The following is a 14,765-nucleotide window of genomic DNA, read 5'->3' as shown; positions in this document are numbered from 1 at the left end:
ACCCACCTCCTATATCTCCTCCTTACTTCAAAAATTAAAACTGACTACCCCCTCAGCTGATAAATTACCATCAGAATACCTTCAAATAGGAGCCAAAGCTATTGCCTATCCCATCTCCATATTGATTAATAGAACCATAAAAGAAGGCACTATCCCATCTATCTGGAAAATCTCACACATTATTCCTCTTCACAAAAGTGGAGACTCAACTGATTTCTCCAACTATCAGCCCATAGCTCTACTCTCTCCACTTGCTAAAATAATGGAGAAATGCATCCACAAACAATTACTAAACCACCTACTCCTCCATAATCTTCTAGCTAACTGTCAACATGGTTTCCGGCCATTTCATAGTACCACCACAGCCTTGTTATCCTTTACTAACAGTATCAACAAAAATCGCAATAAAAATATTCCTTCCTCAGCATTCTTTGTAGACCTTTCCAAAGCCTTTGACATGGTCAATCATCAGCTTCTCCTCCACCTTCTGAAGTTACTCTCTCTCGACAATCCTGCTATGAACTGGTTTACATCTTACCTGGAAAACCGAAAACAAGCGGTTCTCTGGCAAAACCATCTTTCAGACCTCCTTCCCACCTCCCTAGGTGTCCCTCAGGGCTCCATTTTAGGACCACTATTGTTTTCCATTTTCATAAATGACCTTCATCTTTCTACTCCACTCTCTACCTGCATTCAAAATGCAGATGACTCTATCATAATCTCTTCTGGCACATCCCAAACTGAACTTCATTCTCACACAAAAAGCTTTCACCACTATAGAACAATGGTTCTCTAACCATTGTCTTCTCCTTAACCCTAAAAAAAACAAGCTTTTGCTCTTTACACCTTCTTACTTGTCTCCCCCTCTTCATTTCACACTCATATCCAGTAATGGTATCGTTATTTCACCAGACCCCACCACCAAACTCCTAGGTATTACTATTGACAATCATCTAAAGTTTGACAGTCACATAAACACCACAATAAAGAATGTTAACAGAAAACTTGGATCCCTCTATAGAATTAAACCTTTCCTAACACCTGAAGCCAGAACCACAATATCTAGAACTCACCTAATCTCTACCCTATTATATGCTTCTCCCATATATACCAATCTTTCTAAAAATAACCTTAACAAACTAGCTAGATCATACAACAATATTGCCAAATTTGCTACAAACACTCCCTACATGACTCATCACTGCCAGAACCTAAAACAACTAGGCTGGCTTGAATTACCTCACCAATTACAATTCAACCAACTTATAATTGCCCACAAAGCCCTATACCAACCCAACAACACACCAATTCTTACTACCTTCATAAGGTCATATAACAACCTGAGGAATCTACATTCTGCTAACAAAATGTTTATTTACACTTCCTTATCATATAACTCAGCAGGCAACTCCATATTTTCTAACTCAGTTGGTAAAATATGGAATCAATTACCACAAGACCTTACAACCCTAACCTCTCTCCCACTATTTAAAACTAACCTAAAACATTTCCTCTCTAACCACTGGTTATGCTCTTGTACCAACCCTGACTAACTGTTATTCACTAATTTTCCTGCTTCATTTAAAACAGAATATTCTGAACTATAAACCTCTTTATGTAACTCACTATAAACTGATCTTTCCTCTTAATTTCTAACATTATCATTCCTGAGTACCACTTTCCATGTTCGACTCTTTAACTAACTTTTTAACGGTGCTTTCTTTAAATTATGTTTTGGTATTTTTTAATTTTTACAAATCAAAATATGTAAATTGTAAATTTTTGTTAATCTGAGGATGCATCATTTTATATTAATGTTTTATTTTCTAATAGTTGTACAATATATCTCTATGCTTTTTCCAAGGATGTTTTAATATGTTTTTAATATGTCTTTAAGATGTTTTTTACTGGAGTTTTCTCCTGGCCTCCACTGAAAATGGACATGTATCCAGTTGGATTAGCCCGGTCAAAAAATGTAAAATAAATAAATAAATAAATAAAAACATAGGTATGTAATAGGCTATCTGCCAGAAGGTATGGCCAGAGTGTGCATCTATCACCACACCTGGGGTTAGTTCCCTATGTCTCTGTGTAGTAGAGCTGATGAAGTGATCCATGGTGTGACAGTTCAGTTTCACATACACTCATCAAGGCTCCTCTGGAAGAGTGTCAATGAGGGACTCAGCTTAATGTAGGTTGCGAGCCTGTTCCAAAGCAAGGGAAGTCTGTGAGTTAGTAATGTATCCCTCCAACATGTTCTATTTATTGTTGTGATGATTATATCCCTAGAGCATGTGGCACAGTGAGCTTGGGTTTACTTTAGATAGAGCATGTACTTCAGTTCTGCATTGGACGTTGACCTGTCTGTTGGGCAGAGATCGTCTGAGAAGACAGTATGCAACAAAGTACAGATTGAGTTACTTCAGTCTTGTTGCATGGGGCAACTGTTTGAGGCCACTAATCCTCTTGTTGAGGTACTTCAGTGGTCTTTCCAGCTGCTGAAGGTGCCTCATCAGATTCATCGCAAGTGTGGTGTGGTACTCTCTGATGGGTCTGAAGACCGATGAGTAGAGGGAACCTCCTTTGACCTACATGCAAAGACTTTGGCAATTTGTGGGAACACATAGCATGATTTTCTAACCACTTTGTGAATGTGTTTCTGAAAGTAGAGATAACTATCCACATGTGTCCATAGATCCCTTTTTATTACCTCCATATTTAAGGTGTTGGCACCTATGTGGTATTTGTATGACTGTAGCTCAAGGCCATAATTTTGACACCACATCTGTCTGACTGTGACCCTTTTTTAAGGATGTCTCTGTTGTCCCAAACATCGATTATGACAACCTTTTTGCAGTCACCCACAAACTCTGATAATCATAGCCTCGTGTGTTTGACTTTACTTCAGTATAGTATACACCAGACAGGAGGGGTCCCAGAACGGAGACATGGGGGACAGCAGTGGTTACCAGCTTACAGTCCAACAGGGAGACCACAATTCGTACCTTGTGGGAATCTATCTTATAGGTTCATAGGTTCATAGGTTGGTACTAGGCTATCGGCCCTAGGGCCTATACAAGCCTAGCCATAACAATTCCCTGGCTATTTCTTCCCACACTATTTACTTCCCTGGACCCCTGTCTAGCAGGGCGACTGACATGATCCCTGGGGTGAATTTCCTTTCTCCCATCCAATCGTCAAGGTAACTTTTGAAGAGGGCCAAAGAGGTACTCTGCTTGACATCTATGGGCAATCTATTCCAGAGTCTGGGGAGTCTCCGGGTCAGGAACCTATCCCTCCAGCATGTTTTGTTTATTGTGATGACAAGGTTTAGATCCCTGGAGCATGTTGCTCTGAGGGATTGGGATTTCTTTAAGTGTAGCATGTCCAACAGCTCTGGGTTTGACATGGCCTTGTATGTTAAGCAGAGATCGCCTCTGAGTAGATGATATGCGACAGAGTATAGCTGGAGTTTTTTAAGGCGGTCAGTGTAGGGCATCTGCTTTAGGCCTGTGATTCTTTTAGTGAGGTATTTCTGCGGCCTTTCCAGTTGTTGCAGATGTCTTGAGAGGTACATACCAAATGGGGTGTTGTATTCTATAATGGGTCTAATGAGGGATGAGTACAGTGGGACAATGACCTCCTTTTTTTCTGGATGAAAAGCCCTTAGTGATGAGGTGTGCCACATAGAAGGATTTCCTGACTGCTGTGGTGATGTGGTTATCGAAGGTGAGACCACTGTCCACCTGTGTCCCTAAGTCTCTTATCACACTTTCGGTGTTTAGTGTACTGCCACATATATGGTAATTCACGGATACATGTTTTTTCTCAAAAGGGATAACTATACATTTCTTGGCATTGAGCTTGAGCCCATAGCTCTGGCACCAAGCATCTGTTTCTGTAAGGCCCTTTTGTAGAGTATCCACATCATTTGGGGATTCAATAATGGCTCCCAGTTTGCAGTCATCTGCGAACTTTGTTAGCCAGAGTCCCTTAGTGTTGGCCTGTACTTCAGAGAAATAGATGCCAAACAAGAGCGGTCCCAGGACTGAACCCTGAGGTACTCCACTTGCACTTGTCTGGAGCTGGATTTGGAGTCGGCTACTTTTACAGTGTGGGTTCTATCAGTAAGCCAGTTAGCAACCTATTGGGTGACGTAGGGATTAATGCCCAGCTTAGTAAGTTTATCTATTATTCCAGAGTGGGGGATGGTGTCAAAGGCCTTGGCAAGGTCTAGATAGGCTGTGTGGACCACCTTACCCTTGTCCATGGCTCTGGAGACTGATTCGAAGAAGTCAATCAGGTTCAGGAGACAAGATTGGCCCTTCATGAACCCAAACTGGGTGGGGTCCAGTGTTTGAAGGCTGCCAATATCTTTGTTTATAAGTTCCATGATAATACGCTCCATGGCCTTGCAGATAAGGCTTGTCAGACTGATGGGACGGTAGTTTCTAGGATCCAAGGTGGATCCCCCCTTGTGGAGTGGGATAACTGTAGCTCTGCACCACTCAGTGGGCACGAAACCTAAGGTGAGGCTATGATTAAACATGACACTTAGGTGAGGTGCCAGTTCATATTGTAGTTCATGTAGTACACAGCCTGGGATGCCATCTGGTCCCATGGATGCTGTATTCTTAGCTTTGGAGAGTGAGTTTTTTACCTGTGTCGCTATTACCGGAATTTGGCAATCTTCCGGTATTGAGATGGGCCATTTAGGGGGTGAGAGGGGGGTGAAGTTGGCACTGAATCGATTTGCCAGGATATTGGCAATATCCTTGGGATCAGTATAATTAATGCCATTCTGTTTTAGCTCAGAGCAGATCTGAACATTGCCATTTAGATTCTTGACATAGTTATAGAATGCCTTGTGGTTGTCTTTGGAATCTTTGGCAATTTTATTTTCATAACTAGCTTCGGAGGATTTTATGAGGGATCTCAGTTTCTTACTGAGGCTGGTAAGGGAGTTTTTTGCATCCTGGGATCTTCCTCTTTTCTGCAACAGTTTCTTCCTTTTGTTGTAAAGTTTGTTTATGGCAGGGGACCACCAGATTGGCTTCCTTTTTTGGATGAGAGCATCTTGGTTCTATTTGGGATGGCACGATTCATGCATGAGTGGATGTGCTCGTACAGTGCCTTAGTGTAGGATTCAGCAGTTGAACTTTCAGTTCCCATCTGCATGGGTGTCATGAAGTTTGTCACTTCTGACTTGAGTAGCATGAAGTTGGCTTTGGAGAAGTTTTTTATGGAGGTTTCCTTACTGAGGGGTGGGGGTGGGATGTGGATGCTAAGGGTGATTAGCTTATGGTCAGACCTGACTAACGAGGGGGTGACCATAGGTGTGGAGCATCGATTTCCCATGTTGGTAATGCCCAGGTCTAGAATATTAGAACCCGTGGTGGGACTATGGATTAGTTGATCCAGGGCGTTGGAATTTATGAATTCCAAGAACCGTTGGGCAAAGGTGTTGGTACATGAGTAGTTTTCTCAGTTAATGGCAGGGTAGTTAAAATCACCCAGCATTAAGGTGTTTGGTTCAATCTTAATATTTTCCAGTATGTTTAGAAAGGTGTAGTGAGAATCTTGGGGTATGGTGGGGGATCTGTAGCAAGCTACAGTTTTGATTGCAGTCTTACTAGTGTTAGTTGCACCTGGAGAATTTCTGACGCATTGTGTTGGGCAACTAGCCTGGTGGTGTGAATATCCTTGGTGAATATTGACACTCCTCCACCTTTAATGTTTCAGTCCTGGTTTGGTGGCCGAAAAGTGTGGTAAGAGTTGTAGCCTGGTATTGCAGGGTTGCTCTCTGGAGCCTTGAACCAGGTCTCAGTTACTGCACAGATATATATGTTCTCCATTTTTAGGAGTGCCTTGAGAGAGTGCATTTTGAGGTTTAGTCTTCTAGCAATGAGTAGCATTACCTTCAGATTTTGCATGCTTGTACTTGTTACAGTGGTGGTTTTGTCCTTTGAGCTTTGCCTAAAAAAGGCACTATAGGGGTGGCAAAAGCCTTAGCCAGTAACCTGAATCCCAGGGGCAACAGGTGCAGACCATCTCTGGCAAAGCATCGTGGTCTGTCAATCATGTCGTCCCAGGCAGACAGATACTGGATTCCCTTTGAATGACACCAGAACCTTAGCCAATTGTTGAAGTCAGTCATTTTGTCCTTATATTGTGGTATCATTCCGGGTGAAGGCAGAATGCTACTCAGGGCTAGGGTCATACCTGCCTGGGCCACATGATCCGAGAGCTCTTCCATGTCTCTTTTCATTTAGTCCAGGGAGGTACGTCTCAAGTCATTCACCCCAAGATGGACAATGACAGAGTCATATTTGTACTTGTTGTGGAGTGACTTGAGTGCATGTGTTATGTGGCAGATCTGGCACCCGACAGGCAGCTGACTGTAATTTTCTCCTTGTTCAACGTGGTGAGTGGGACATCAGTGTGCCAGACTATAGAGTCACCTATGACTAAAGTGTTAGTTACATTGTCTTGCCTTAGGGGCTGTTGCTGGGTGGCACACTGGTGTTGTGAACTATGTGACACTTTGGTTGTGATTGATGTTTATTTGTGTTTCAGCTTCAGAGGTCCATGTTGCTTAGGCAGGTTACAGCTAAGGGCCTCTGCATATGTGGATTTAGTGTTGCTATATGTAGGTGTTGGTGGTGTGGGTTTAGAAGGGCTATGTGTTGCTTGAGGTGTAGTGCAGGTGTTAACCTTCTCCTCTTGACTATCTAGCACAATCTTGGGTGGAGAGAGCTTTGCTTCCATTTGGGCTATGTGAGTGCATCTCTCACAGGTTGTAGTGTTGGGTGGTAGAAGGAGAGGGCTGTCTGTGTACATGAGGCAATTGCTGCATTGCCCAGTATGCCCAGATTCACCAGGTGGACAGGAGAAATCACTGGCTGATTCTTGGACATGCCTGGTTTGGTGCCTTTTTTTTTTTTTTGTAAAGTACAGGAGCTGTTTTCCCTTACCTTAGCAAGGTACTTTGCAATTATAGGCTGTTTAATGCCTTCTATTAATTTCTCCTTATTAACAAGGAGAGTTCAGTGCTTGTATCAGTTTAAGGCTTCCTAGTGATTTCCAGCAGGTATTAGAGAAAGTGCTAGTCACAGGGATGCTTAAAGGTAAGATGAAAAAAATACACACTGCAGTGTGCACTAGAGAAGTTAGATGTGAAAGTAGGTAACTTAAATTTTACCTGTTTAAAAAGTTAAGGTTTAGTGGAGAGTTACTATTTTAAAACAGCAAGATGGATTGAAATGGGTGGTCACTTTTGTATGATGGTACTATGGAATACAGTAGGATGGCCAATACATTTAAATAGTTGAAGGAAGGGATTTCAAAATGATGATTTTGTGATTACTCACACAAGCCAGTGAAAGTAGAGAGAAAATGAGATATATGGTCAGATTAACATAAAAGGCAGCTACTAGAAAGACAGTGGTATTTAACAAGGCAACTGTAACTAGGTGGGAGGGCGGGAAAAAATTCTGCCTGACTCAGAAGAGAGAGAGCTGTGGTCTCTTTTGAAGTTTTAATATGCTGTTAAAGTAGAATGCAAGTAAAACACCAGGTAAAGAAAACAAACCACAGTATTCAAAATATAGAAAAGCAATAAAGTAATACAAAATACAAAAAAATAAAAGCAAACTAACCTTTCCTTCACAGCAAAGTGTAGCAGAGTCTGGATGAGCCTTTCTGGTAAAGCTCTGAAATGTTTTATTTTACCCTTAAATAGAAGGTTTAGTTCCTAGCTCCACCCCTCAGTTAATAAATGATTAACCTTAAGTGACCTCTTCTATCTTATGAACGAGTCCTTAATTGATCAGTTCTAATTTCTGCCTGGCACAGAAGAGAGAGAGCTGTGGTCTCTTTTGAAGTTTTAATATGCTGTTAAAGCAGAATGCAAGTAAAACACAAGGTAAAGAAAACAAACCACAGTATTCAAAATATAGAAAGGCAATAAAGTAATACAAAATCCAAAAAATAAAAGCAAGCTAACCTTTCCTTCACAGCAAGGTGTAGCAGAGTCTGGATGAGCCTTTCTGGTAAAGCTCTGAAATGTTTTATTTTACCCCTTAAATAGAAGGTTTAGTTCCTAGCTCCACCCCCTCAGTTAATAAATGATTAACCTTAAGTGACCTCTTCTATCTTATGAATGAGTCCTTAATTGATCAGTTCTAATTTCTGCCTGTCTCAGAAGAGAGAGAGCTGTGGTCTCTTTTGAAGTTTTAATACGCTGTTAAAGCAGAATGCAAGTAAAACACAAGGTAAAGAAAACAAACCACGGTATTCAAAATATAGAAAGGCAATAAAGTAATACAAAATACAAAAAATAAAAGCAAACTAACCTTTCCTTCACAGCAAAGTCTGGATGAGCCTTTCTGGTAAAGCCTAGATTAGTACTAGGCTAACTGACCTTGTGAGCCATTTTAAGCCTAGCCAATTATTCCCAATGAGATTCAAACCCTGCACCTTGTGTTTGTAAGGCAAACACCTTAACCATTAGGCCACCCTCCCAACCACTGTGCCCCAGTTGGCAATCCATCAGATGACATATGTGTTTATGCACAGGTTGTTGATTTTGTGGATACGACATGTGTGTGGGATGTTGGAAAAGGGCTTTTCAGGGTCTATGTAGGCTGTGTGGAGCTCATTTCATTGATGTATGTCCTGGGTAACTGCCTTGCCAACTGTCTAGCAGGTTTAGGGACCATGATCTGCCCCTGACCAAACCAAAATGGGTAGGGTTGGGTGATTGTAGGTTCCCAATAGCTCTGTTTATGAGTTCCATAATGATGGACTCCATGGCCTTGCAGATCAGGCTTATTAGGCTTATAGGACAATAGCTCCCATGGTCTGTTGTGCACCAACACTTGTGGAGTGTGCCAAATGTAGCTGTAACCCATTCAACAGTTTCATATCCTGTACAGAGGGTGAGTCTCGACAGACTGTTCAGGTGCAGGGTCTGTTTGTTTTGGAGTTCACATATGACACAGCCAGGGACACCAAGTCATCCCATAGACGCTGTGTTTTTAGGTTTGGATAGAGCTGTTTAACCATTGTATATGTGATTTCTGTGTTTTCACAATCTCCAGGTATGGTAATGGGCCCTTTTTTCAGTGAGAGGGGGGTAAATATGTATGAACCTGTCTGACAAGATGTTGGCAATGTCAATTGTATACATGCATTCGTTTACACTTTGCACTAACTCAGAACATATATGAGTTTACATTGATATTTATGACATAGCTAAAGAAAGCTTCATGGTTCTCTATGGAATCTTTGGCAATATTTTGGCAGAGCTTGGCTTGGATAATGTTAGAGTTCTCATTGTTTCTTGATGATACTGATTGGAGATTTATTAACCTTCTTTGTATTTTAACTTTCTTTGAATAACTTAAGTACTTGTATTACATAGTTTGATTATGACAGGGGTCCAATATATTATATGGGTATGTTTTCATAACACTGTGTGCACAAGGCAAGATTGGTGAATAGTGACATATGTCTGGAGTAAGAACTGCAACTGCCAGATATGTGTGGCCCTCTGCTGTACTCAGACATGGCCTAACTGTGTGAGCATGCCCAGTATGACCTTTCAGTATGTTGTTGACTGAAATTTGCTTCGCTTGTTTAAGTGTGTGAGCATGCCCAGTATGACCTTTCAGTATGTTGCTGACTGAAATTTGCTAAATTTGTTCAAGTGTGTGAGCATGCCCACTATGGGCATATATACTTTGTATGTGTGAAAAATCAAGTTGGTTTTTACTTCAGGGCTCACCTTTGTGTTGTACTTCGACAGGAAGCATGCTGTGCCTGCAGGGCTTCCATGATTCAATTTGCATAGACTTATCAACATTTCTACATGCAGGGGGACAGCTATTATTTGTACATTTCTACCCTGGGGGCACACCTGATTGTTACTGTGGGTGTACATAGGATGAGGGGTACACCTGACACTTATACACATTTGCTAGGCCTGCACTGCTATGTCAGGTACTCCATTTCAGTCTGTACTGTTGCCTATCATACTGGCTTGAGGTATACCACTGTACTACAGACCTTAGCTTCCAATTACATGCATATTAGTTTGTGACTTTATAGCCTACCCAACCCACATCACACTGCCTGGCCTGCTGTTATCTGTCTCCATAGGCCTGGGGGGAGGTTACCCATATGCCTCTTCAGAGGGCATGATACAGCATTTGTTTGTGTTTGCGTTTGTCTACAATTGTCCTGCTGGCTGTGACTGTTAGGTATGTGACCCCCCCCCAACTGGTATGTGTGAGTGACTTAAGTTGTGTCTGTGCCAGTGCAATGCGGTCATGGCTTAGTGGTTCAGTACTGTGACTATAGTTCACAGTATCCTGAGTTTGAGCCCTGTCACTGCTTTTTATCTTCCTGCTGGGCAGACCTGACTGGTTAAGGAACAGTAAAGCAGGTGTGAGAGTGTTTACCTGACTTTGCCCAACTTTGCCAGACTTTGCCCAATGTTGCTCAACGTTGCTCAACATTGCCCAACATTGCCCGACGTTGCGCTGGATAGCGTGGTGTGCAGCTATGTGCAATTGTATTTAAATATGCTCAATACTGGTAAAATATGCTTAGCAGTGCTTTATATTGCTTAAAATAGGGCACTCATGCCGCAGGTGGTGCTGCAGGGCTGCCTATGTCGGATGCACATAGTACACTCTCTATTCATATTTGAAAACAGGTAGTGTCAAGTTAGGCATCCCGTTTACTCTATGTGCAAGTCAGAGAGAGGTGTCATTTCCAGGGTTCCTACTGAGTCAGTGTATGTGCTATGCGTTGCCACTTTGCCAAGGCCAGGGCGTACTGGGCACGCCTCCTTCTGCCTACTGGGGCAGGCTCAGGTTGTTCCTTTTCTGAGTCACACTGTGCCTGTGCAGGCCTTGGCAATGGTGGGGGGCTTTTTGGCCCTGCCCCTTGCTGTTCCTGCTGCAGCTGTTTCCACAGGATCATATTGTGTAGCATGGCACATACCATAACAATTTGGGTACATGTAGTTGGTGAGTACTGCAAGGCTCCACCAGATGTGTCCAGGCACCAGAACCATGACTTGAGCATCCCAAACACACGCTCAATTATGTTTCTTGTTTGTGCATGTGCCTCATTATGGAGTTCTTGTTCAGGCGTTTGTGCATTTATGATGGGTGTCATCAGCCACGGCTCCAGTGCGTATCCAGCATCCCCCACTAGGTGATCATCAGGGATATCCCCATTGGCAAATCTCTGGTACAGCTGCATCAGATGCCAGATGTGGGAATTGTGATAGCTTCCAGGGCAGCCAGCACACACATTCATTATTATGCCCTGGGCATAGCACATGACCTGGCAGTTGATGGAGTGGAAGCCCTTGTGGTTGATGTAGACACTACCCCGCTCACCGGGTGGTGCTTTGATGCATATGTGTGTGTGCAGTCTATTGCACCCACTACCTCAGGGTATTCTGCTATTTGGTAGAAAAGACGCATATTGCTGGCCAATGCCTCACGGGAATTAGAAATATACATGTCACCAACATGTGCTGACATGGCATCCAGGAAATGGTGGAGTACCCTGGAAGCTGATGCCTGTGAAATCCCCATCATATCACCAGTTGGTCTTTGGAAGGTACCTGTAGCTAGTATTCTTAGGCCAACACATACCTTGGTATCCACTGGGATGGGTTCCCCTTTGTTAGTTCTGTGTGAGGCGTGGCTGGCACAGCTCAACAATTTGCTGTAGGTGATCTTTGTCGCACCCTATAGCGCTCCACTATCTCCACCTCATGTAGCCCCTGGTAGGTTACCTCCTGGGTCTGTACACTCTTCTCTGTCTACTCACTGTGGGTTGCTCAGCAGCATTCACAACATCCCCACCCTCAGCACTTTGCACATGATGTTTATGATAGCAAGAGCAGCCCCTAACATTTTGTCTGACTTAAGCTTTTTAAGCTTTCCTTCTTTGTATACTGCAGTGTTGCAGAGTTCTTGAGAAAAAACATGGGAGAATGATGTTTGTAGAGTTTAAAGTGCTGGGCTGGGCTAGGCTAGTCTGCTGCCTGTGTAATTGGCTGATTCTGATATATTTCACATGGCAGCTTTGCTAGTTCTCCTTGGTTAACTTCCTACTACTTCTTTTCCTTCCTTTTGCCTTCTGTTTCGCCCGGGCAGTGCCATGCAAACAAGCGCAAACACGCATGACACGCATGCACACATGCACCCAGCACAGATGGTGTGTGTATGTTTGCAAGGAGTTTCCTATCTTTTAACAGTGTGTGCCTTGGGTTTGAGATTTTCAAATAGGACAACTGTAGGCACGCCTCTTGCAATCCTGAACAACTCAGGGCAAACACAAGCCACTGTGCTCCAATTAGCTTACAGCCTGTCTGACACACACCCACATGATGTCACCTATATTCTACTCTTCTACTCACCTACTCCTACTCTTACACTCTTGGGACATGCCTCACATGCTAGGGAAAATTGGGATTCACTATCCTTATCTTCATTTGCATAGGATTGCCTAGTAATGCATGGTTACATCTCTCACATTGAGCCCCCCCCCCCTAGCAACCACTAGTCAGTGGCCATGTTGTCTTCAGCCTGCCATTCACCTGCATGGCAGAATAAACATTTTAGTGAAAATGCCTATTTTTGGCTTTTTAAAAATTATTTTCTTGTTTTTATAAGTGCCACACATTTGTGCGGTGCTGCACTATCCTTAAACATCGGAGATCGGGGAAAAAAAGAAGTTAAATTGTTATATTTTTAAACATTTTAAAATGCCAATGGCCTTATATTTTGCCATTGGCATGCTTCCTCAACTGTATGCATTCTTTATTTGGAGCTGTCATAGTTCCATTTATATTTGCAGAAATGTACCCGCTACCAATGGAGTACATTTCTGCAGCTAACACTACTCTTCCATGGACAAGTTAGTGTTTCCTGGATTGCAAATTTACCTCATTTGCATGTCTTTCACCAGCAAATGAGGTAATCTGCATACTATGATGCTGTCCTTGCAAGAGTAGCTTTAGCAGCTCTCGTGCATGCCCCTGCCTGCTGTTCCAGGATAGCATCGCAGACATATTGCTGGAGTGAGCTCCTACACTCTTCTTGCACTCCATGCAAGCTTTCGTAAATCCGGGGGAATGTGTTTAAAAATTTGTATGTATGTATATATATATATATATATATATATATATATATATATATGTGTGTGTGTGTGTGTGTGTGTGTGTGTGCGTGCGTGCGTGCGTGTGTGTGTGTGTCTATAAATAAACACAAGAAAATGAACACCTCAATAAAACATATTACTATTATTTATATTATATATCTTATTTCCTTTATTATAGGTTTTAAAGTAAAATTATCATTTAGCCCTGGTAATTGATAAGCTTTAAACTGTAAAACCCATTTATTTTCTAAGACATCAGTATAATTAATTATGCCACCCCCCTCTTATATTCGCCTGTATATTGTGTAATATTAAAAAGTTGAAAACATGTATCAGCAGTCTCTGATGATGATGATGGCCAAACAGAGGCACAGTCAGGGGGTGCAAAAGTTGAATATGACACTAAGGTTGACATAGAGTCATCCCCTGCAACTCCGTGAGACACAGCCAGTAGGCCTATGTCTACCCATTCCAGTGAGCCCACAGATATTGGACAGGTGGAGGGTGCGGCCATTGATCAGAGAAGTGTGGTTACTGTGGCTTCAGTGCCTGTTGACTCTGGCCATAACCAAAGTGTGGGTGATATGCCATGCAAGGAGGTTTTAGGGGTGCTCAGAGGATGCCTAATGTCCATCCTCCACCTGATCCAGGTCTCTGTTCCCATGCTACTCATTGTATGTTTAGGGCCATCATGGAGGCACAGGCATCTTCCCATCAGTGCTCCAGACAAATGCTCAGGGTTGTAGATGTTGCACAGGCTGACATGCTTGACTGCCTCCACTGTATTTCTGAATGAATGGATTGGATGAATGACACATTGGAATGAAGGGTGTCTGTGAAAGAATGAGGGCATCTGGTAAGGAATGAGTGGTGTCTGTGATGGAACATCTGCTGGGAGGAGAATGGCATCCTTGTGGTTATAGGTCAGCCACATCATCTGCTGTTAGCCAATGTGACTGCCTGATCACACTCCCATAATGGCAGTACCTCCACTGCTCCAACAGTGGGTGATCTGTCCACACCCAGATGTGGCAGGCCATGGGGTCATAGTCCTGGGCATCCACATGAATGGAGCTCATCCAGCAGACATCAGTCACATTCAGGTAGCAGCACTGCATCTGACTTTGGACATTGCATTTGGCCAATGCAACTCCAGGCAGTGCCAGTTCATGTGTTCAGGGATGACAATGATGAGCTGCCATCTCTTCCATGCATGACTCACACCTGTCCAACATACCAAGACAGAGAGCTAGCACAGAGCTTGGTTGTGTTCATGCAGACACTGACAGACCAATTTCGCCTGAATGATCCCTATAGATGCACACACACACAACAGTAAGATGGTTCAGCTGTGCAGCTTAAAACTCATTTTGTCTCACTGGTCATTTGTTGGATTATCCAAATGTCTGTCTGCTTCTCCTTCTTACTCACATGCACTCACCAAACTTTTGTGTCTGTCTAGGCATCCTACCCCCCACACAACACCCTGTGCAAGTGATAACTGTGCCATATCCCTGTTTTCTATCTTTAGGATTCAGGGATACATAAGCTTTGTGTCTGCTGATCAGGCTGCTTAG

This window comes from Protopterus annectens, chromosome 4.part0 (assembly GCF_019279795.1).
Source record: "Protopterus annectens isolate FY-2018-M chromosome 4.part0, PAN1.0, whole genome shotgun sequence".
Taxonomy (NCBI): domain Eukaryota; kingdom Metazoa; phylum Chordata; order Ceratodontiformes; family Protopteridae; genus Protopterus; species Protopterus annectens.
This window is presented reverse-complemented; position numbering follows the sequence as displayed.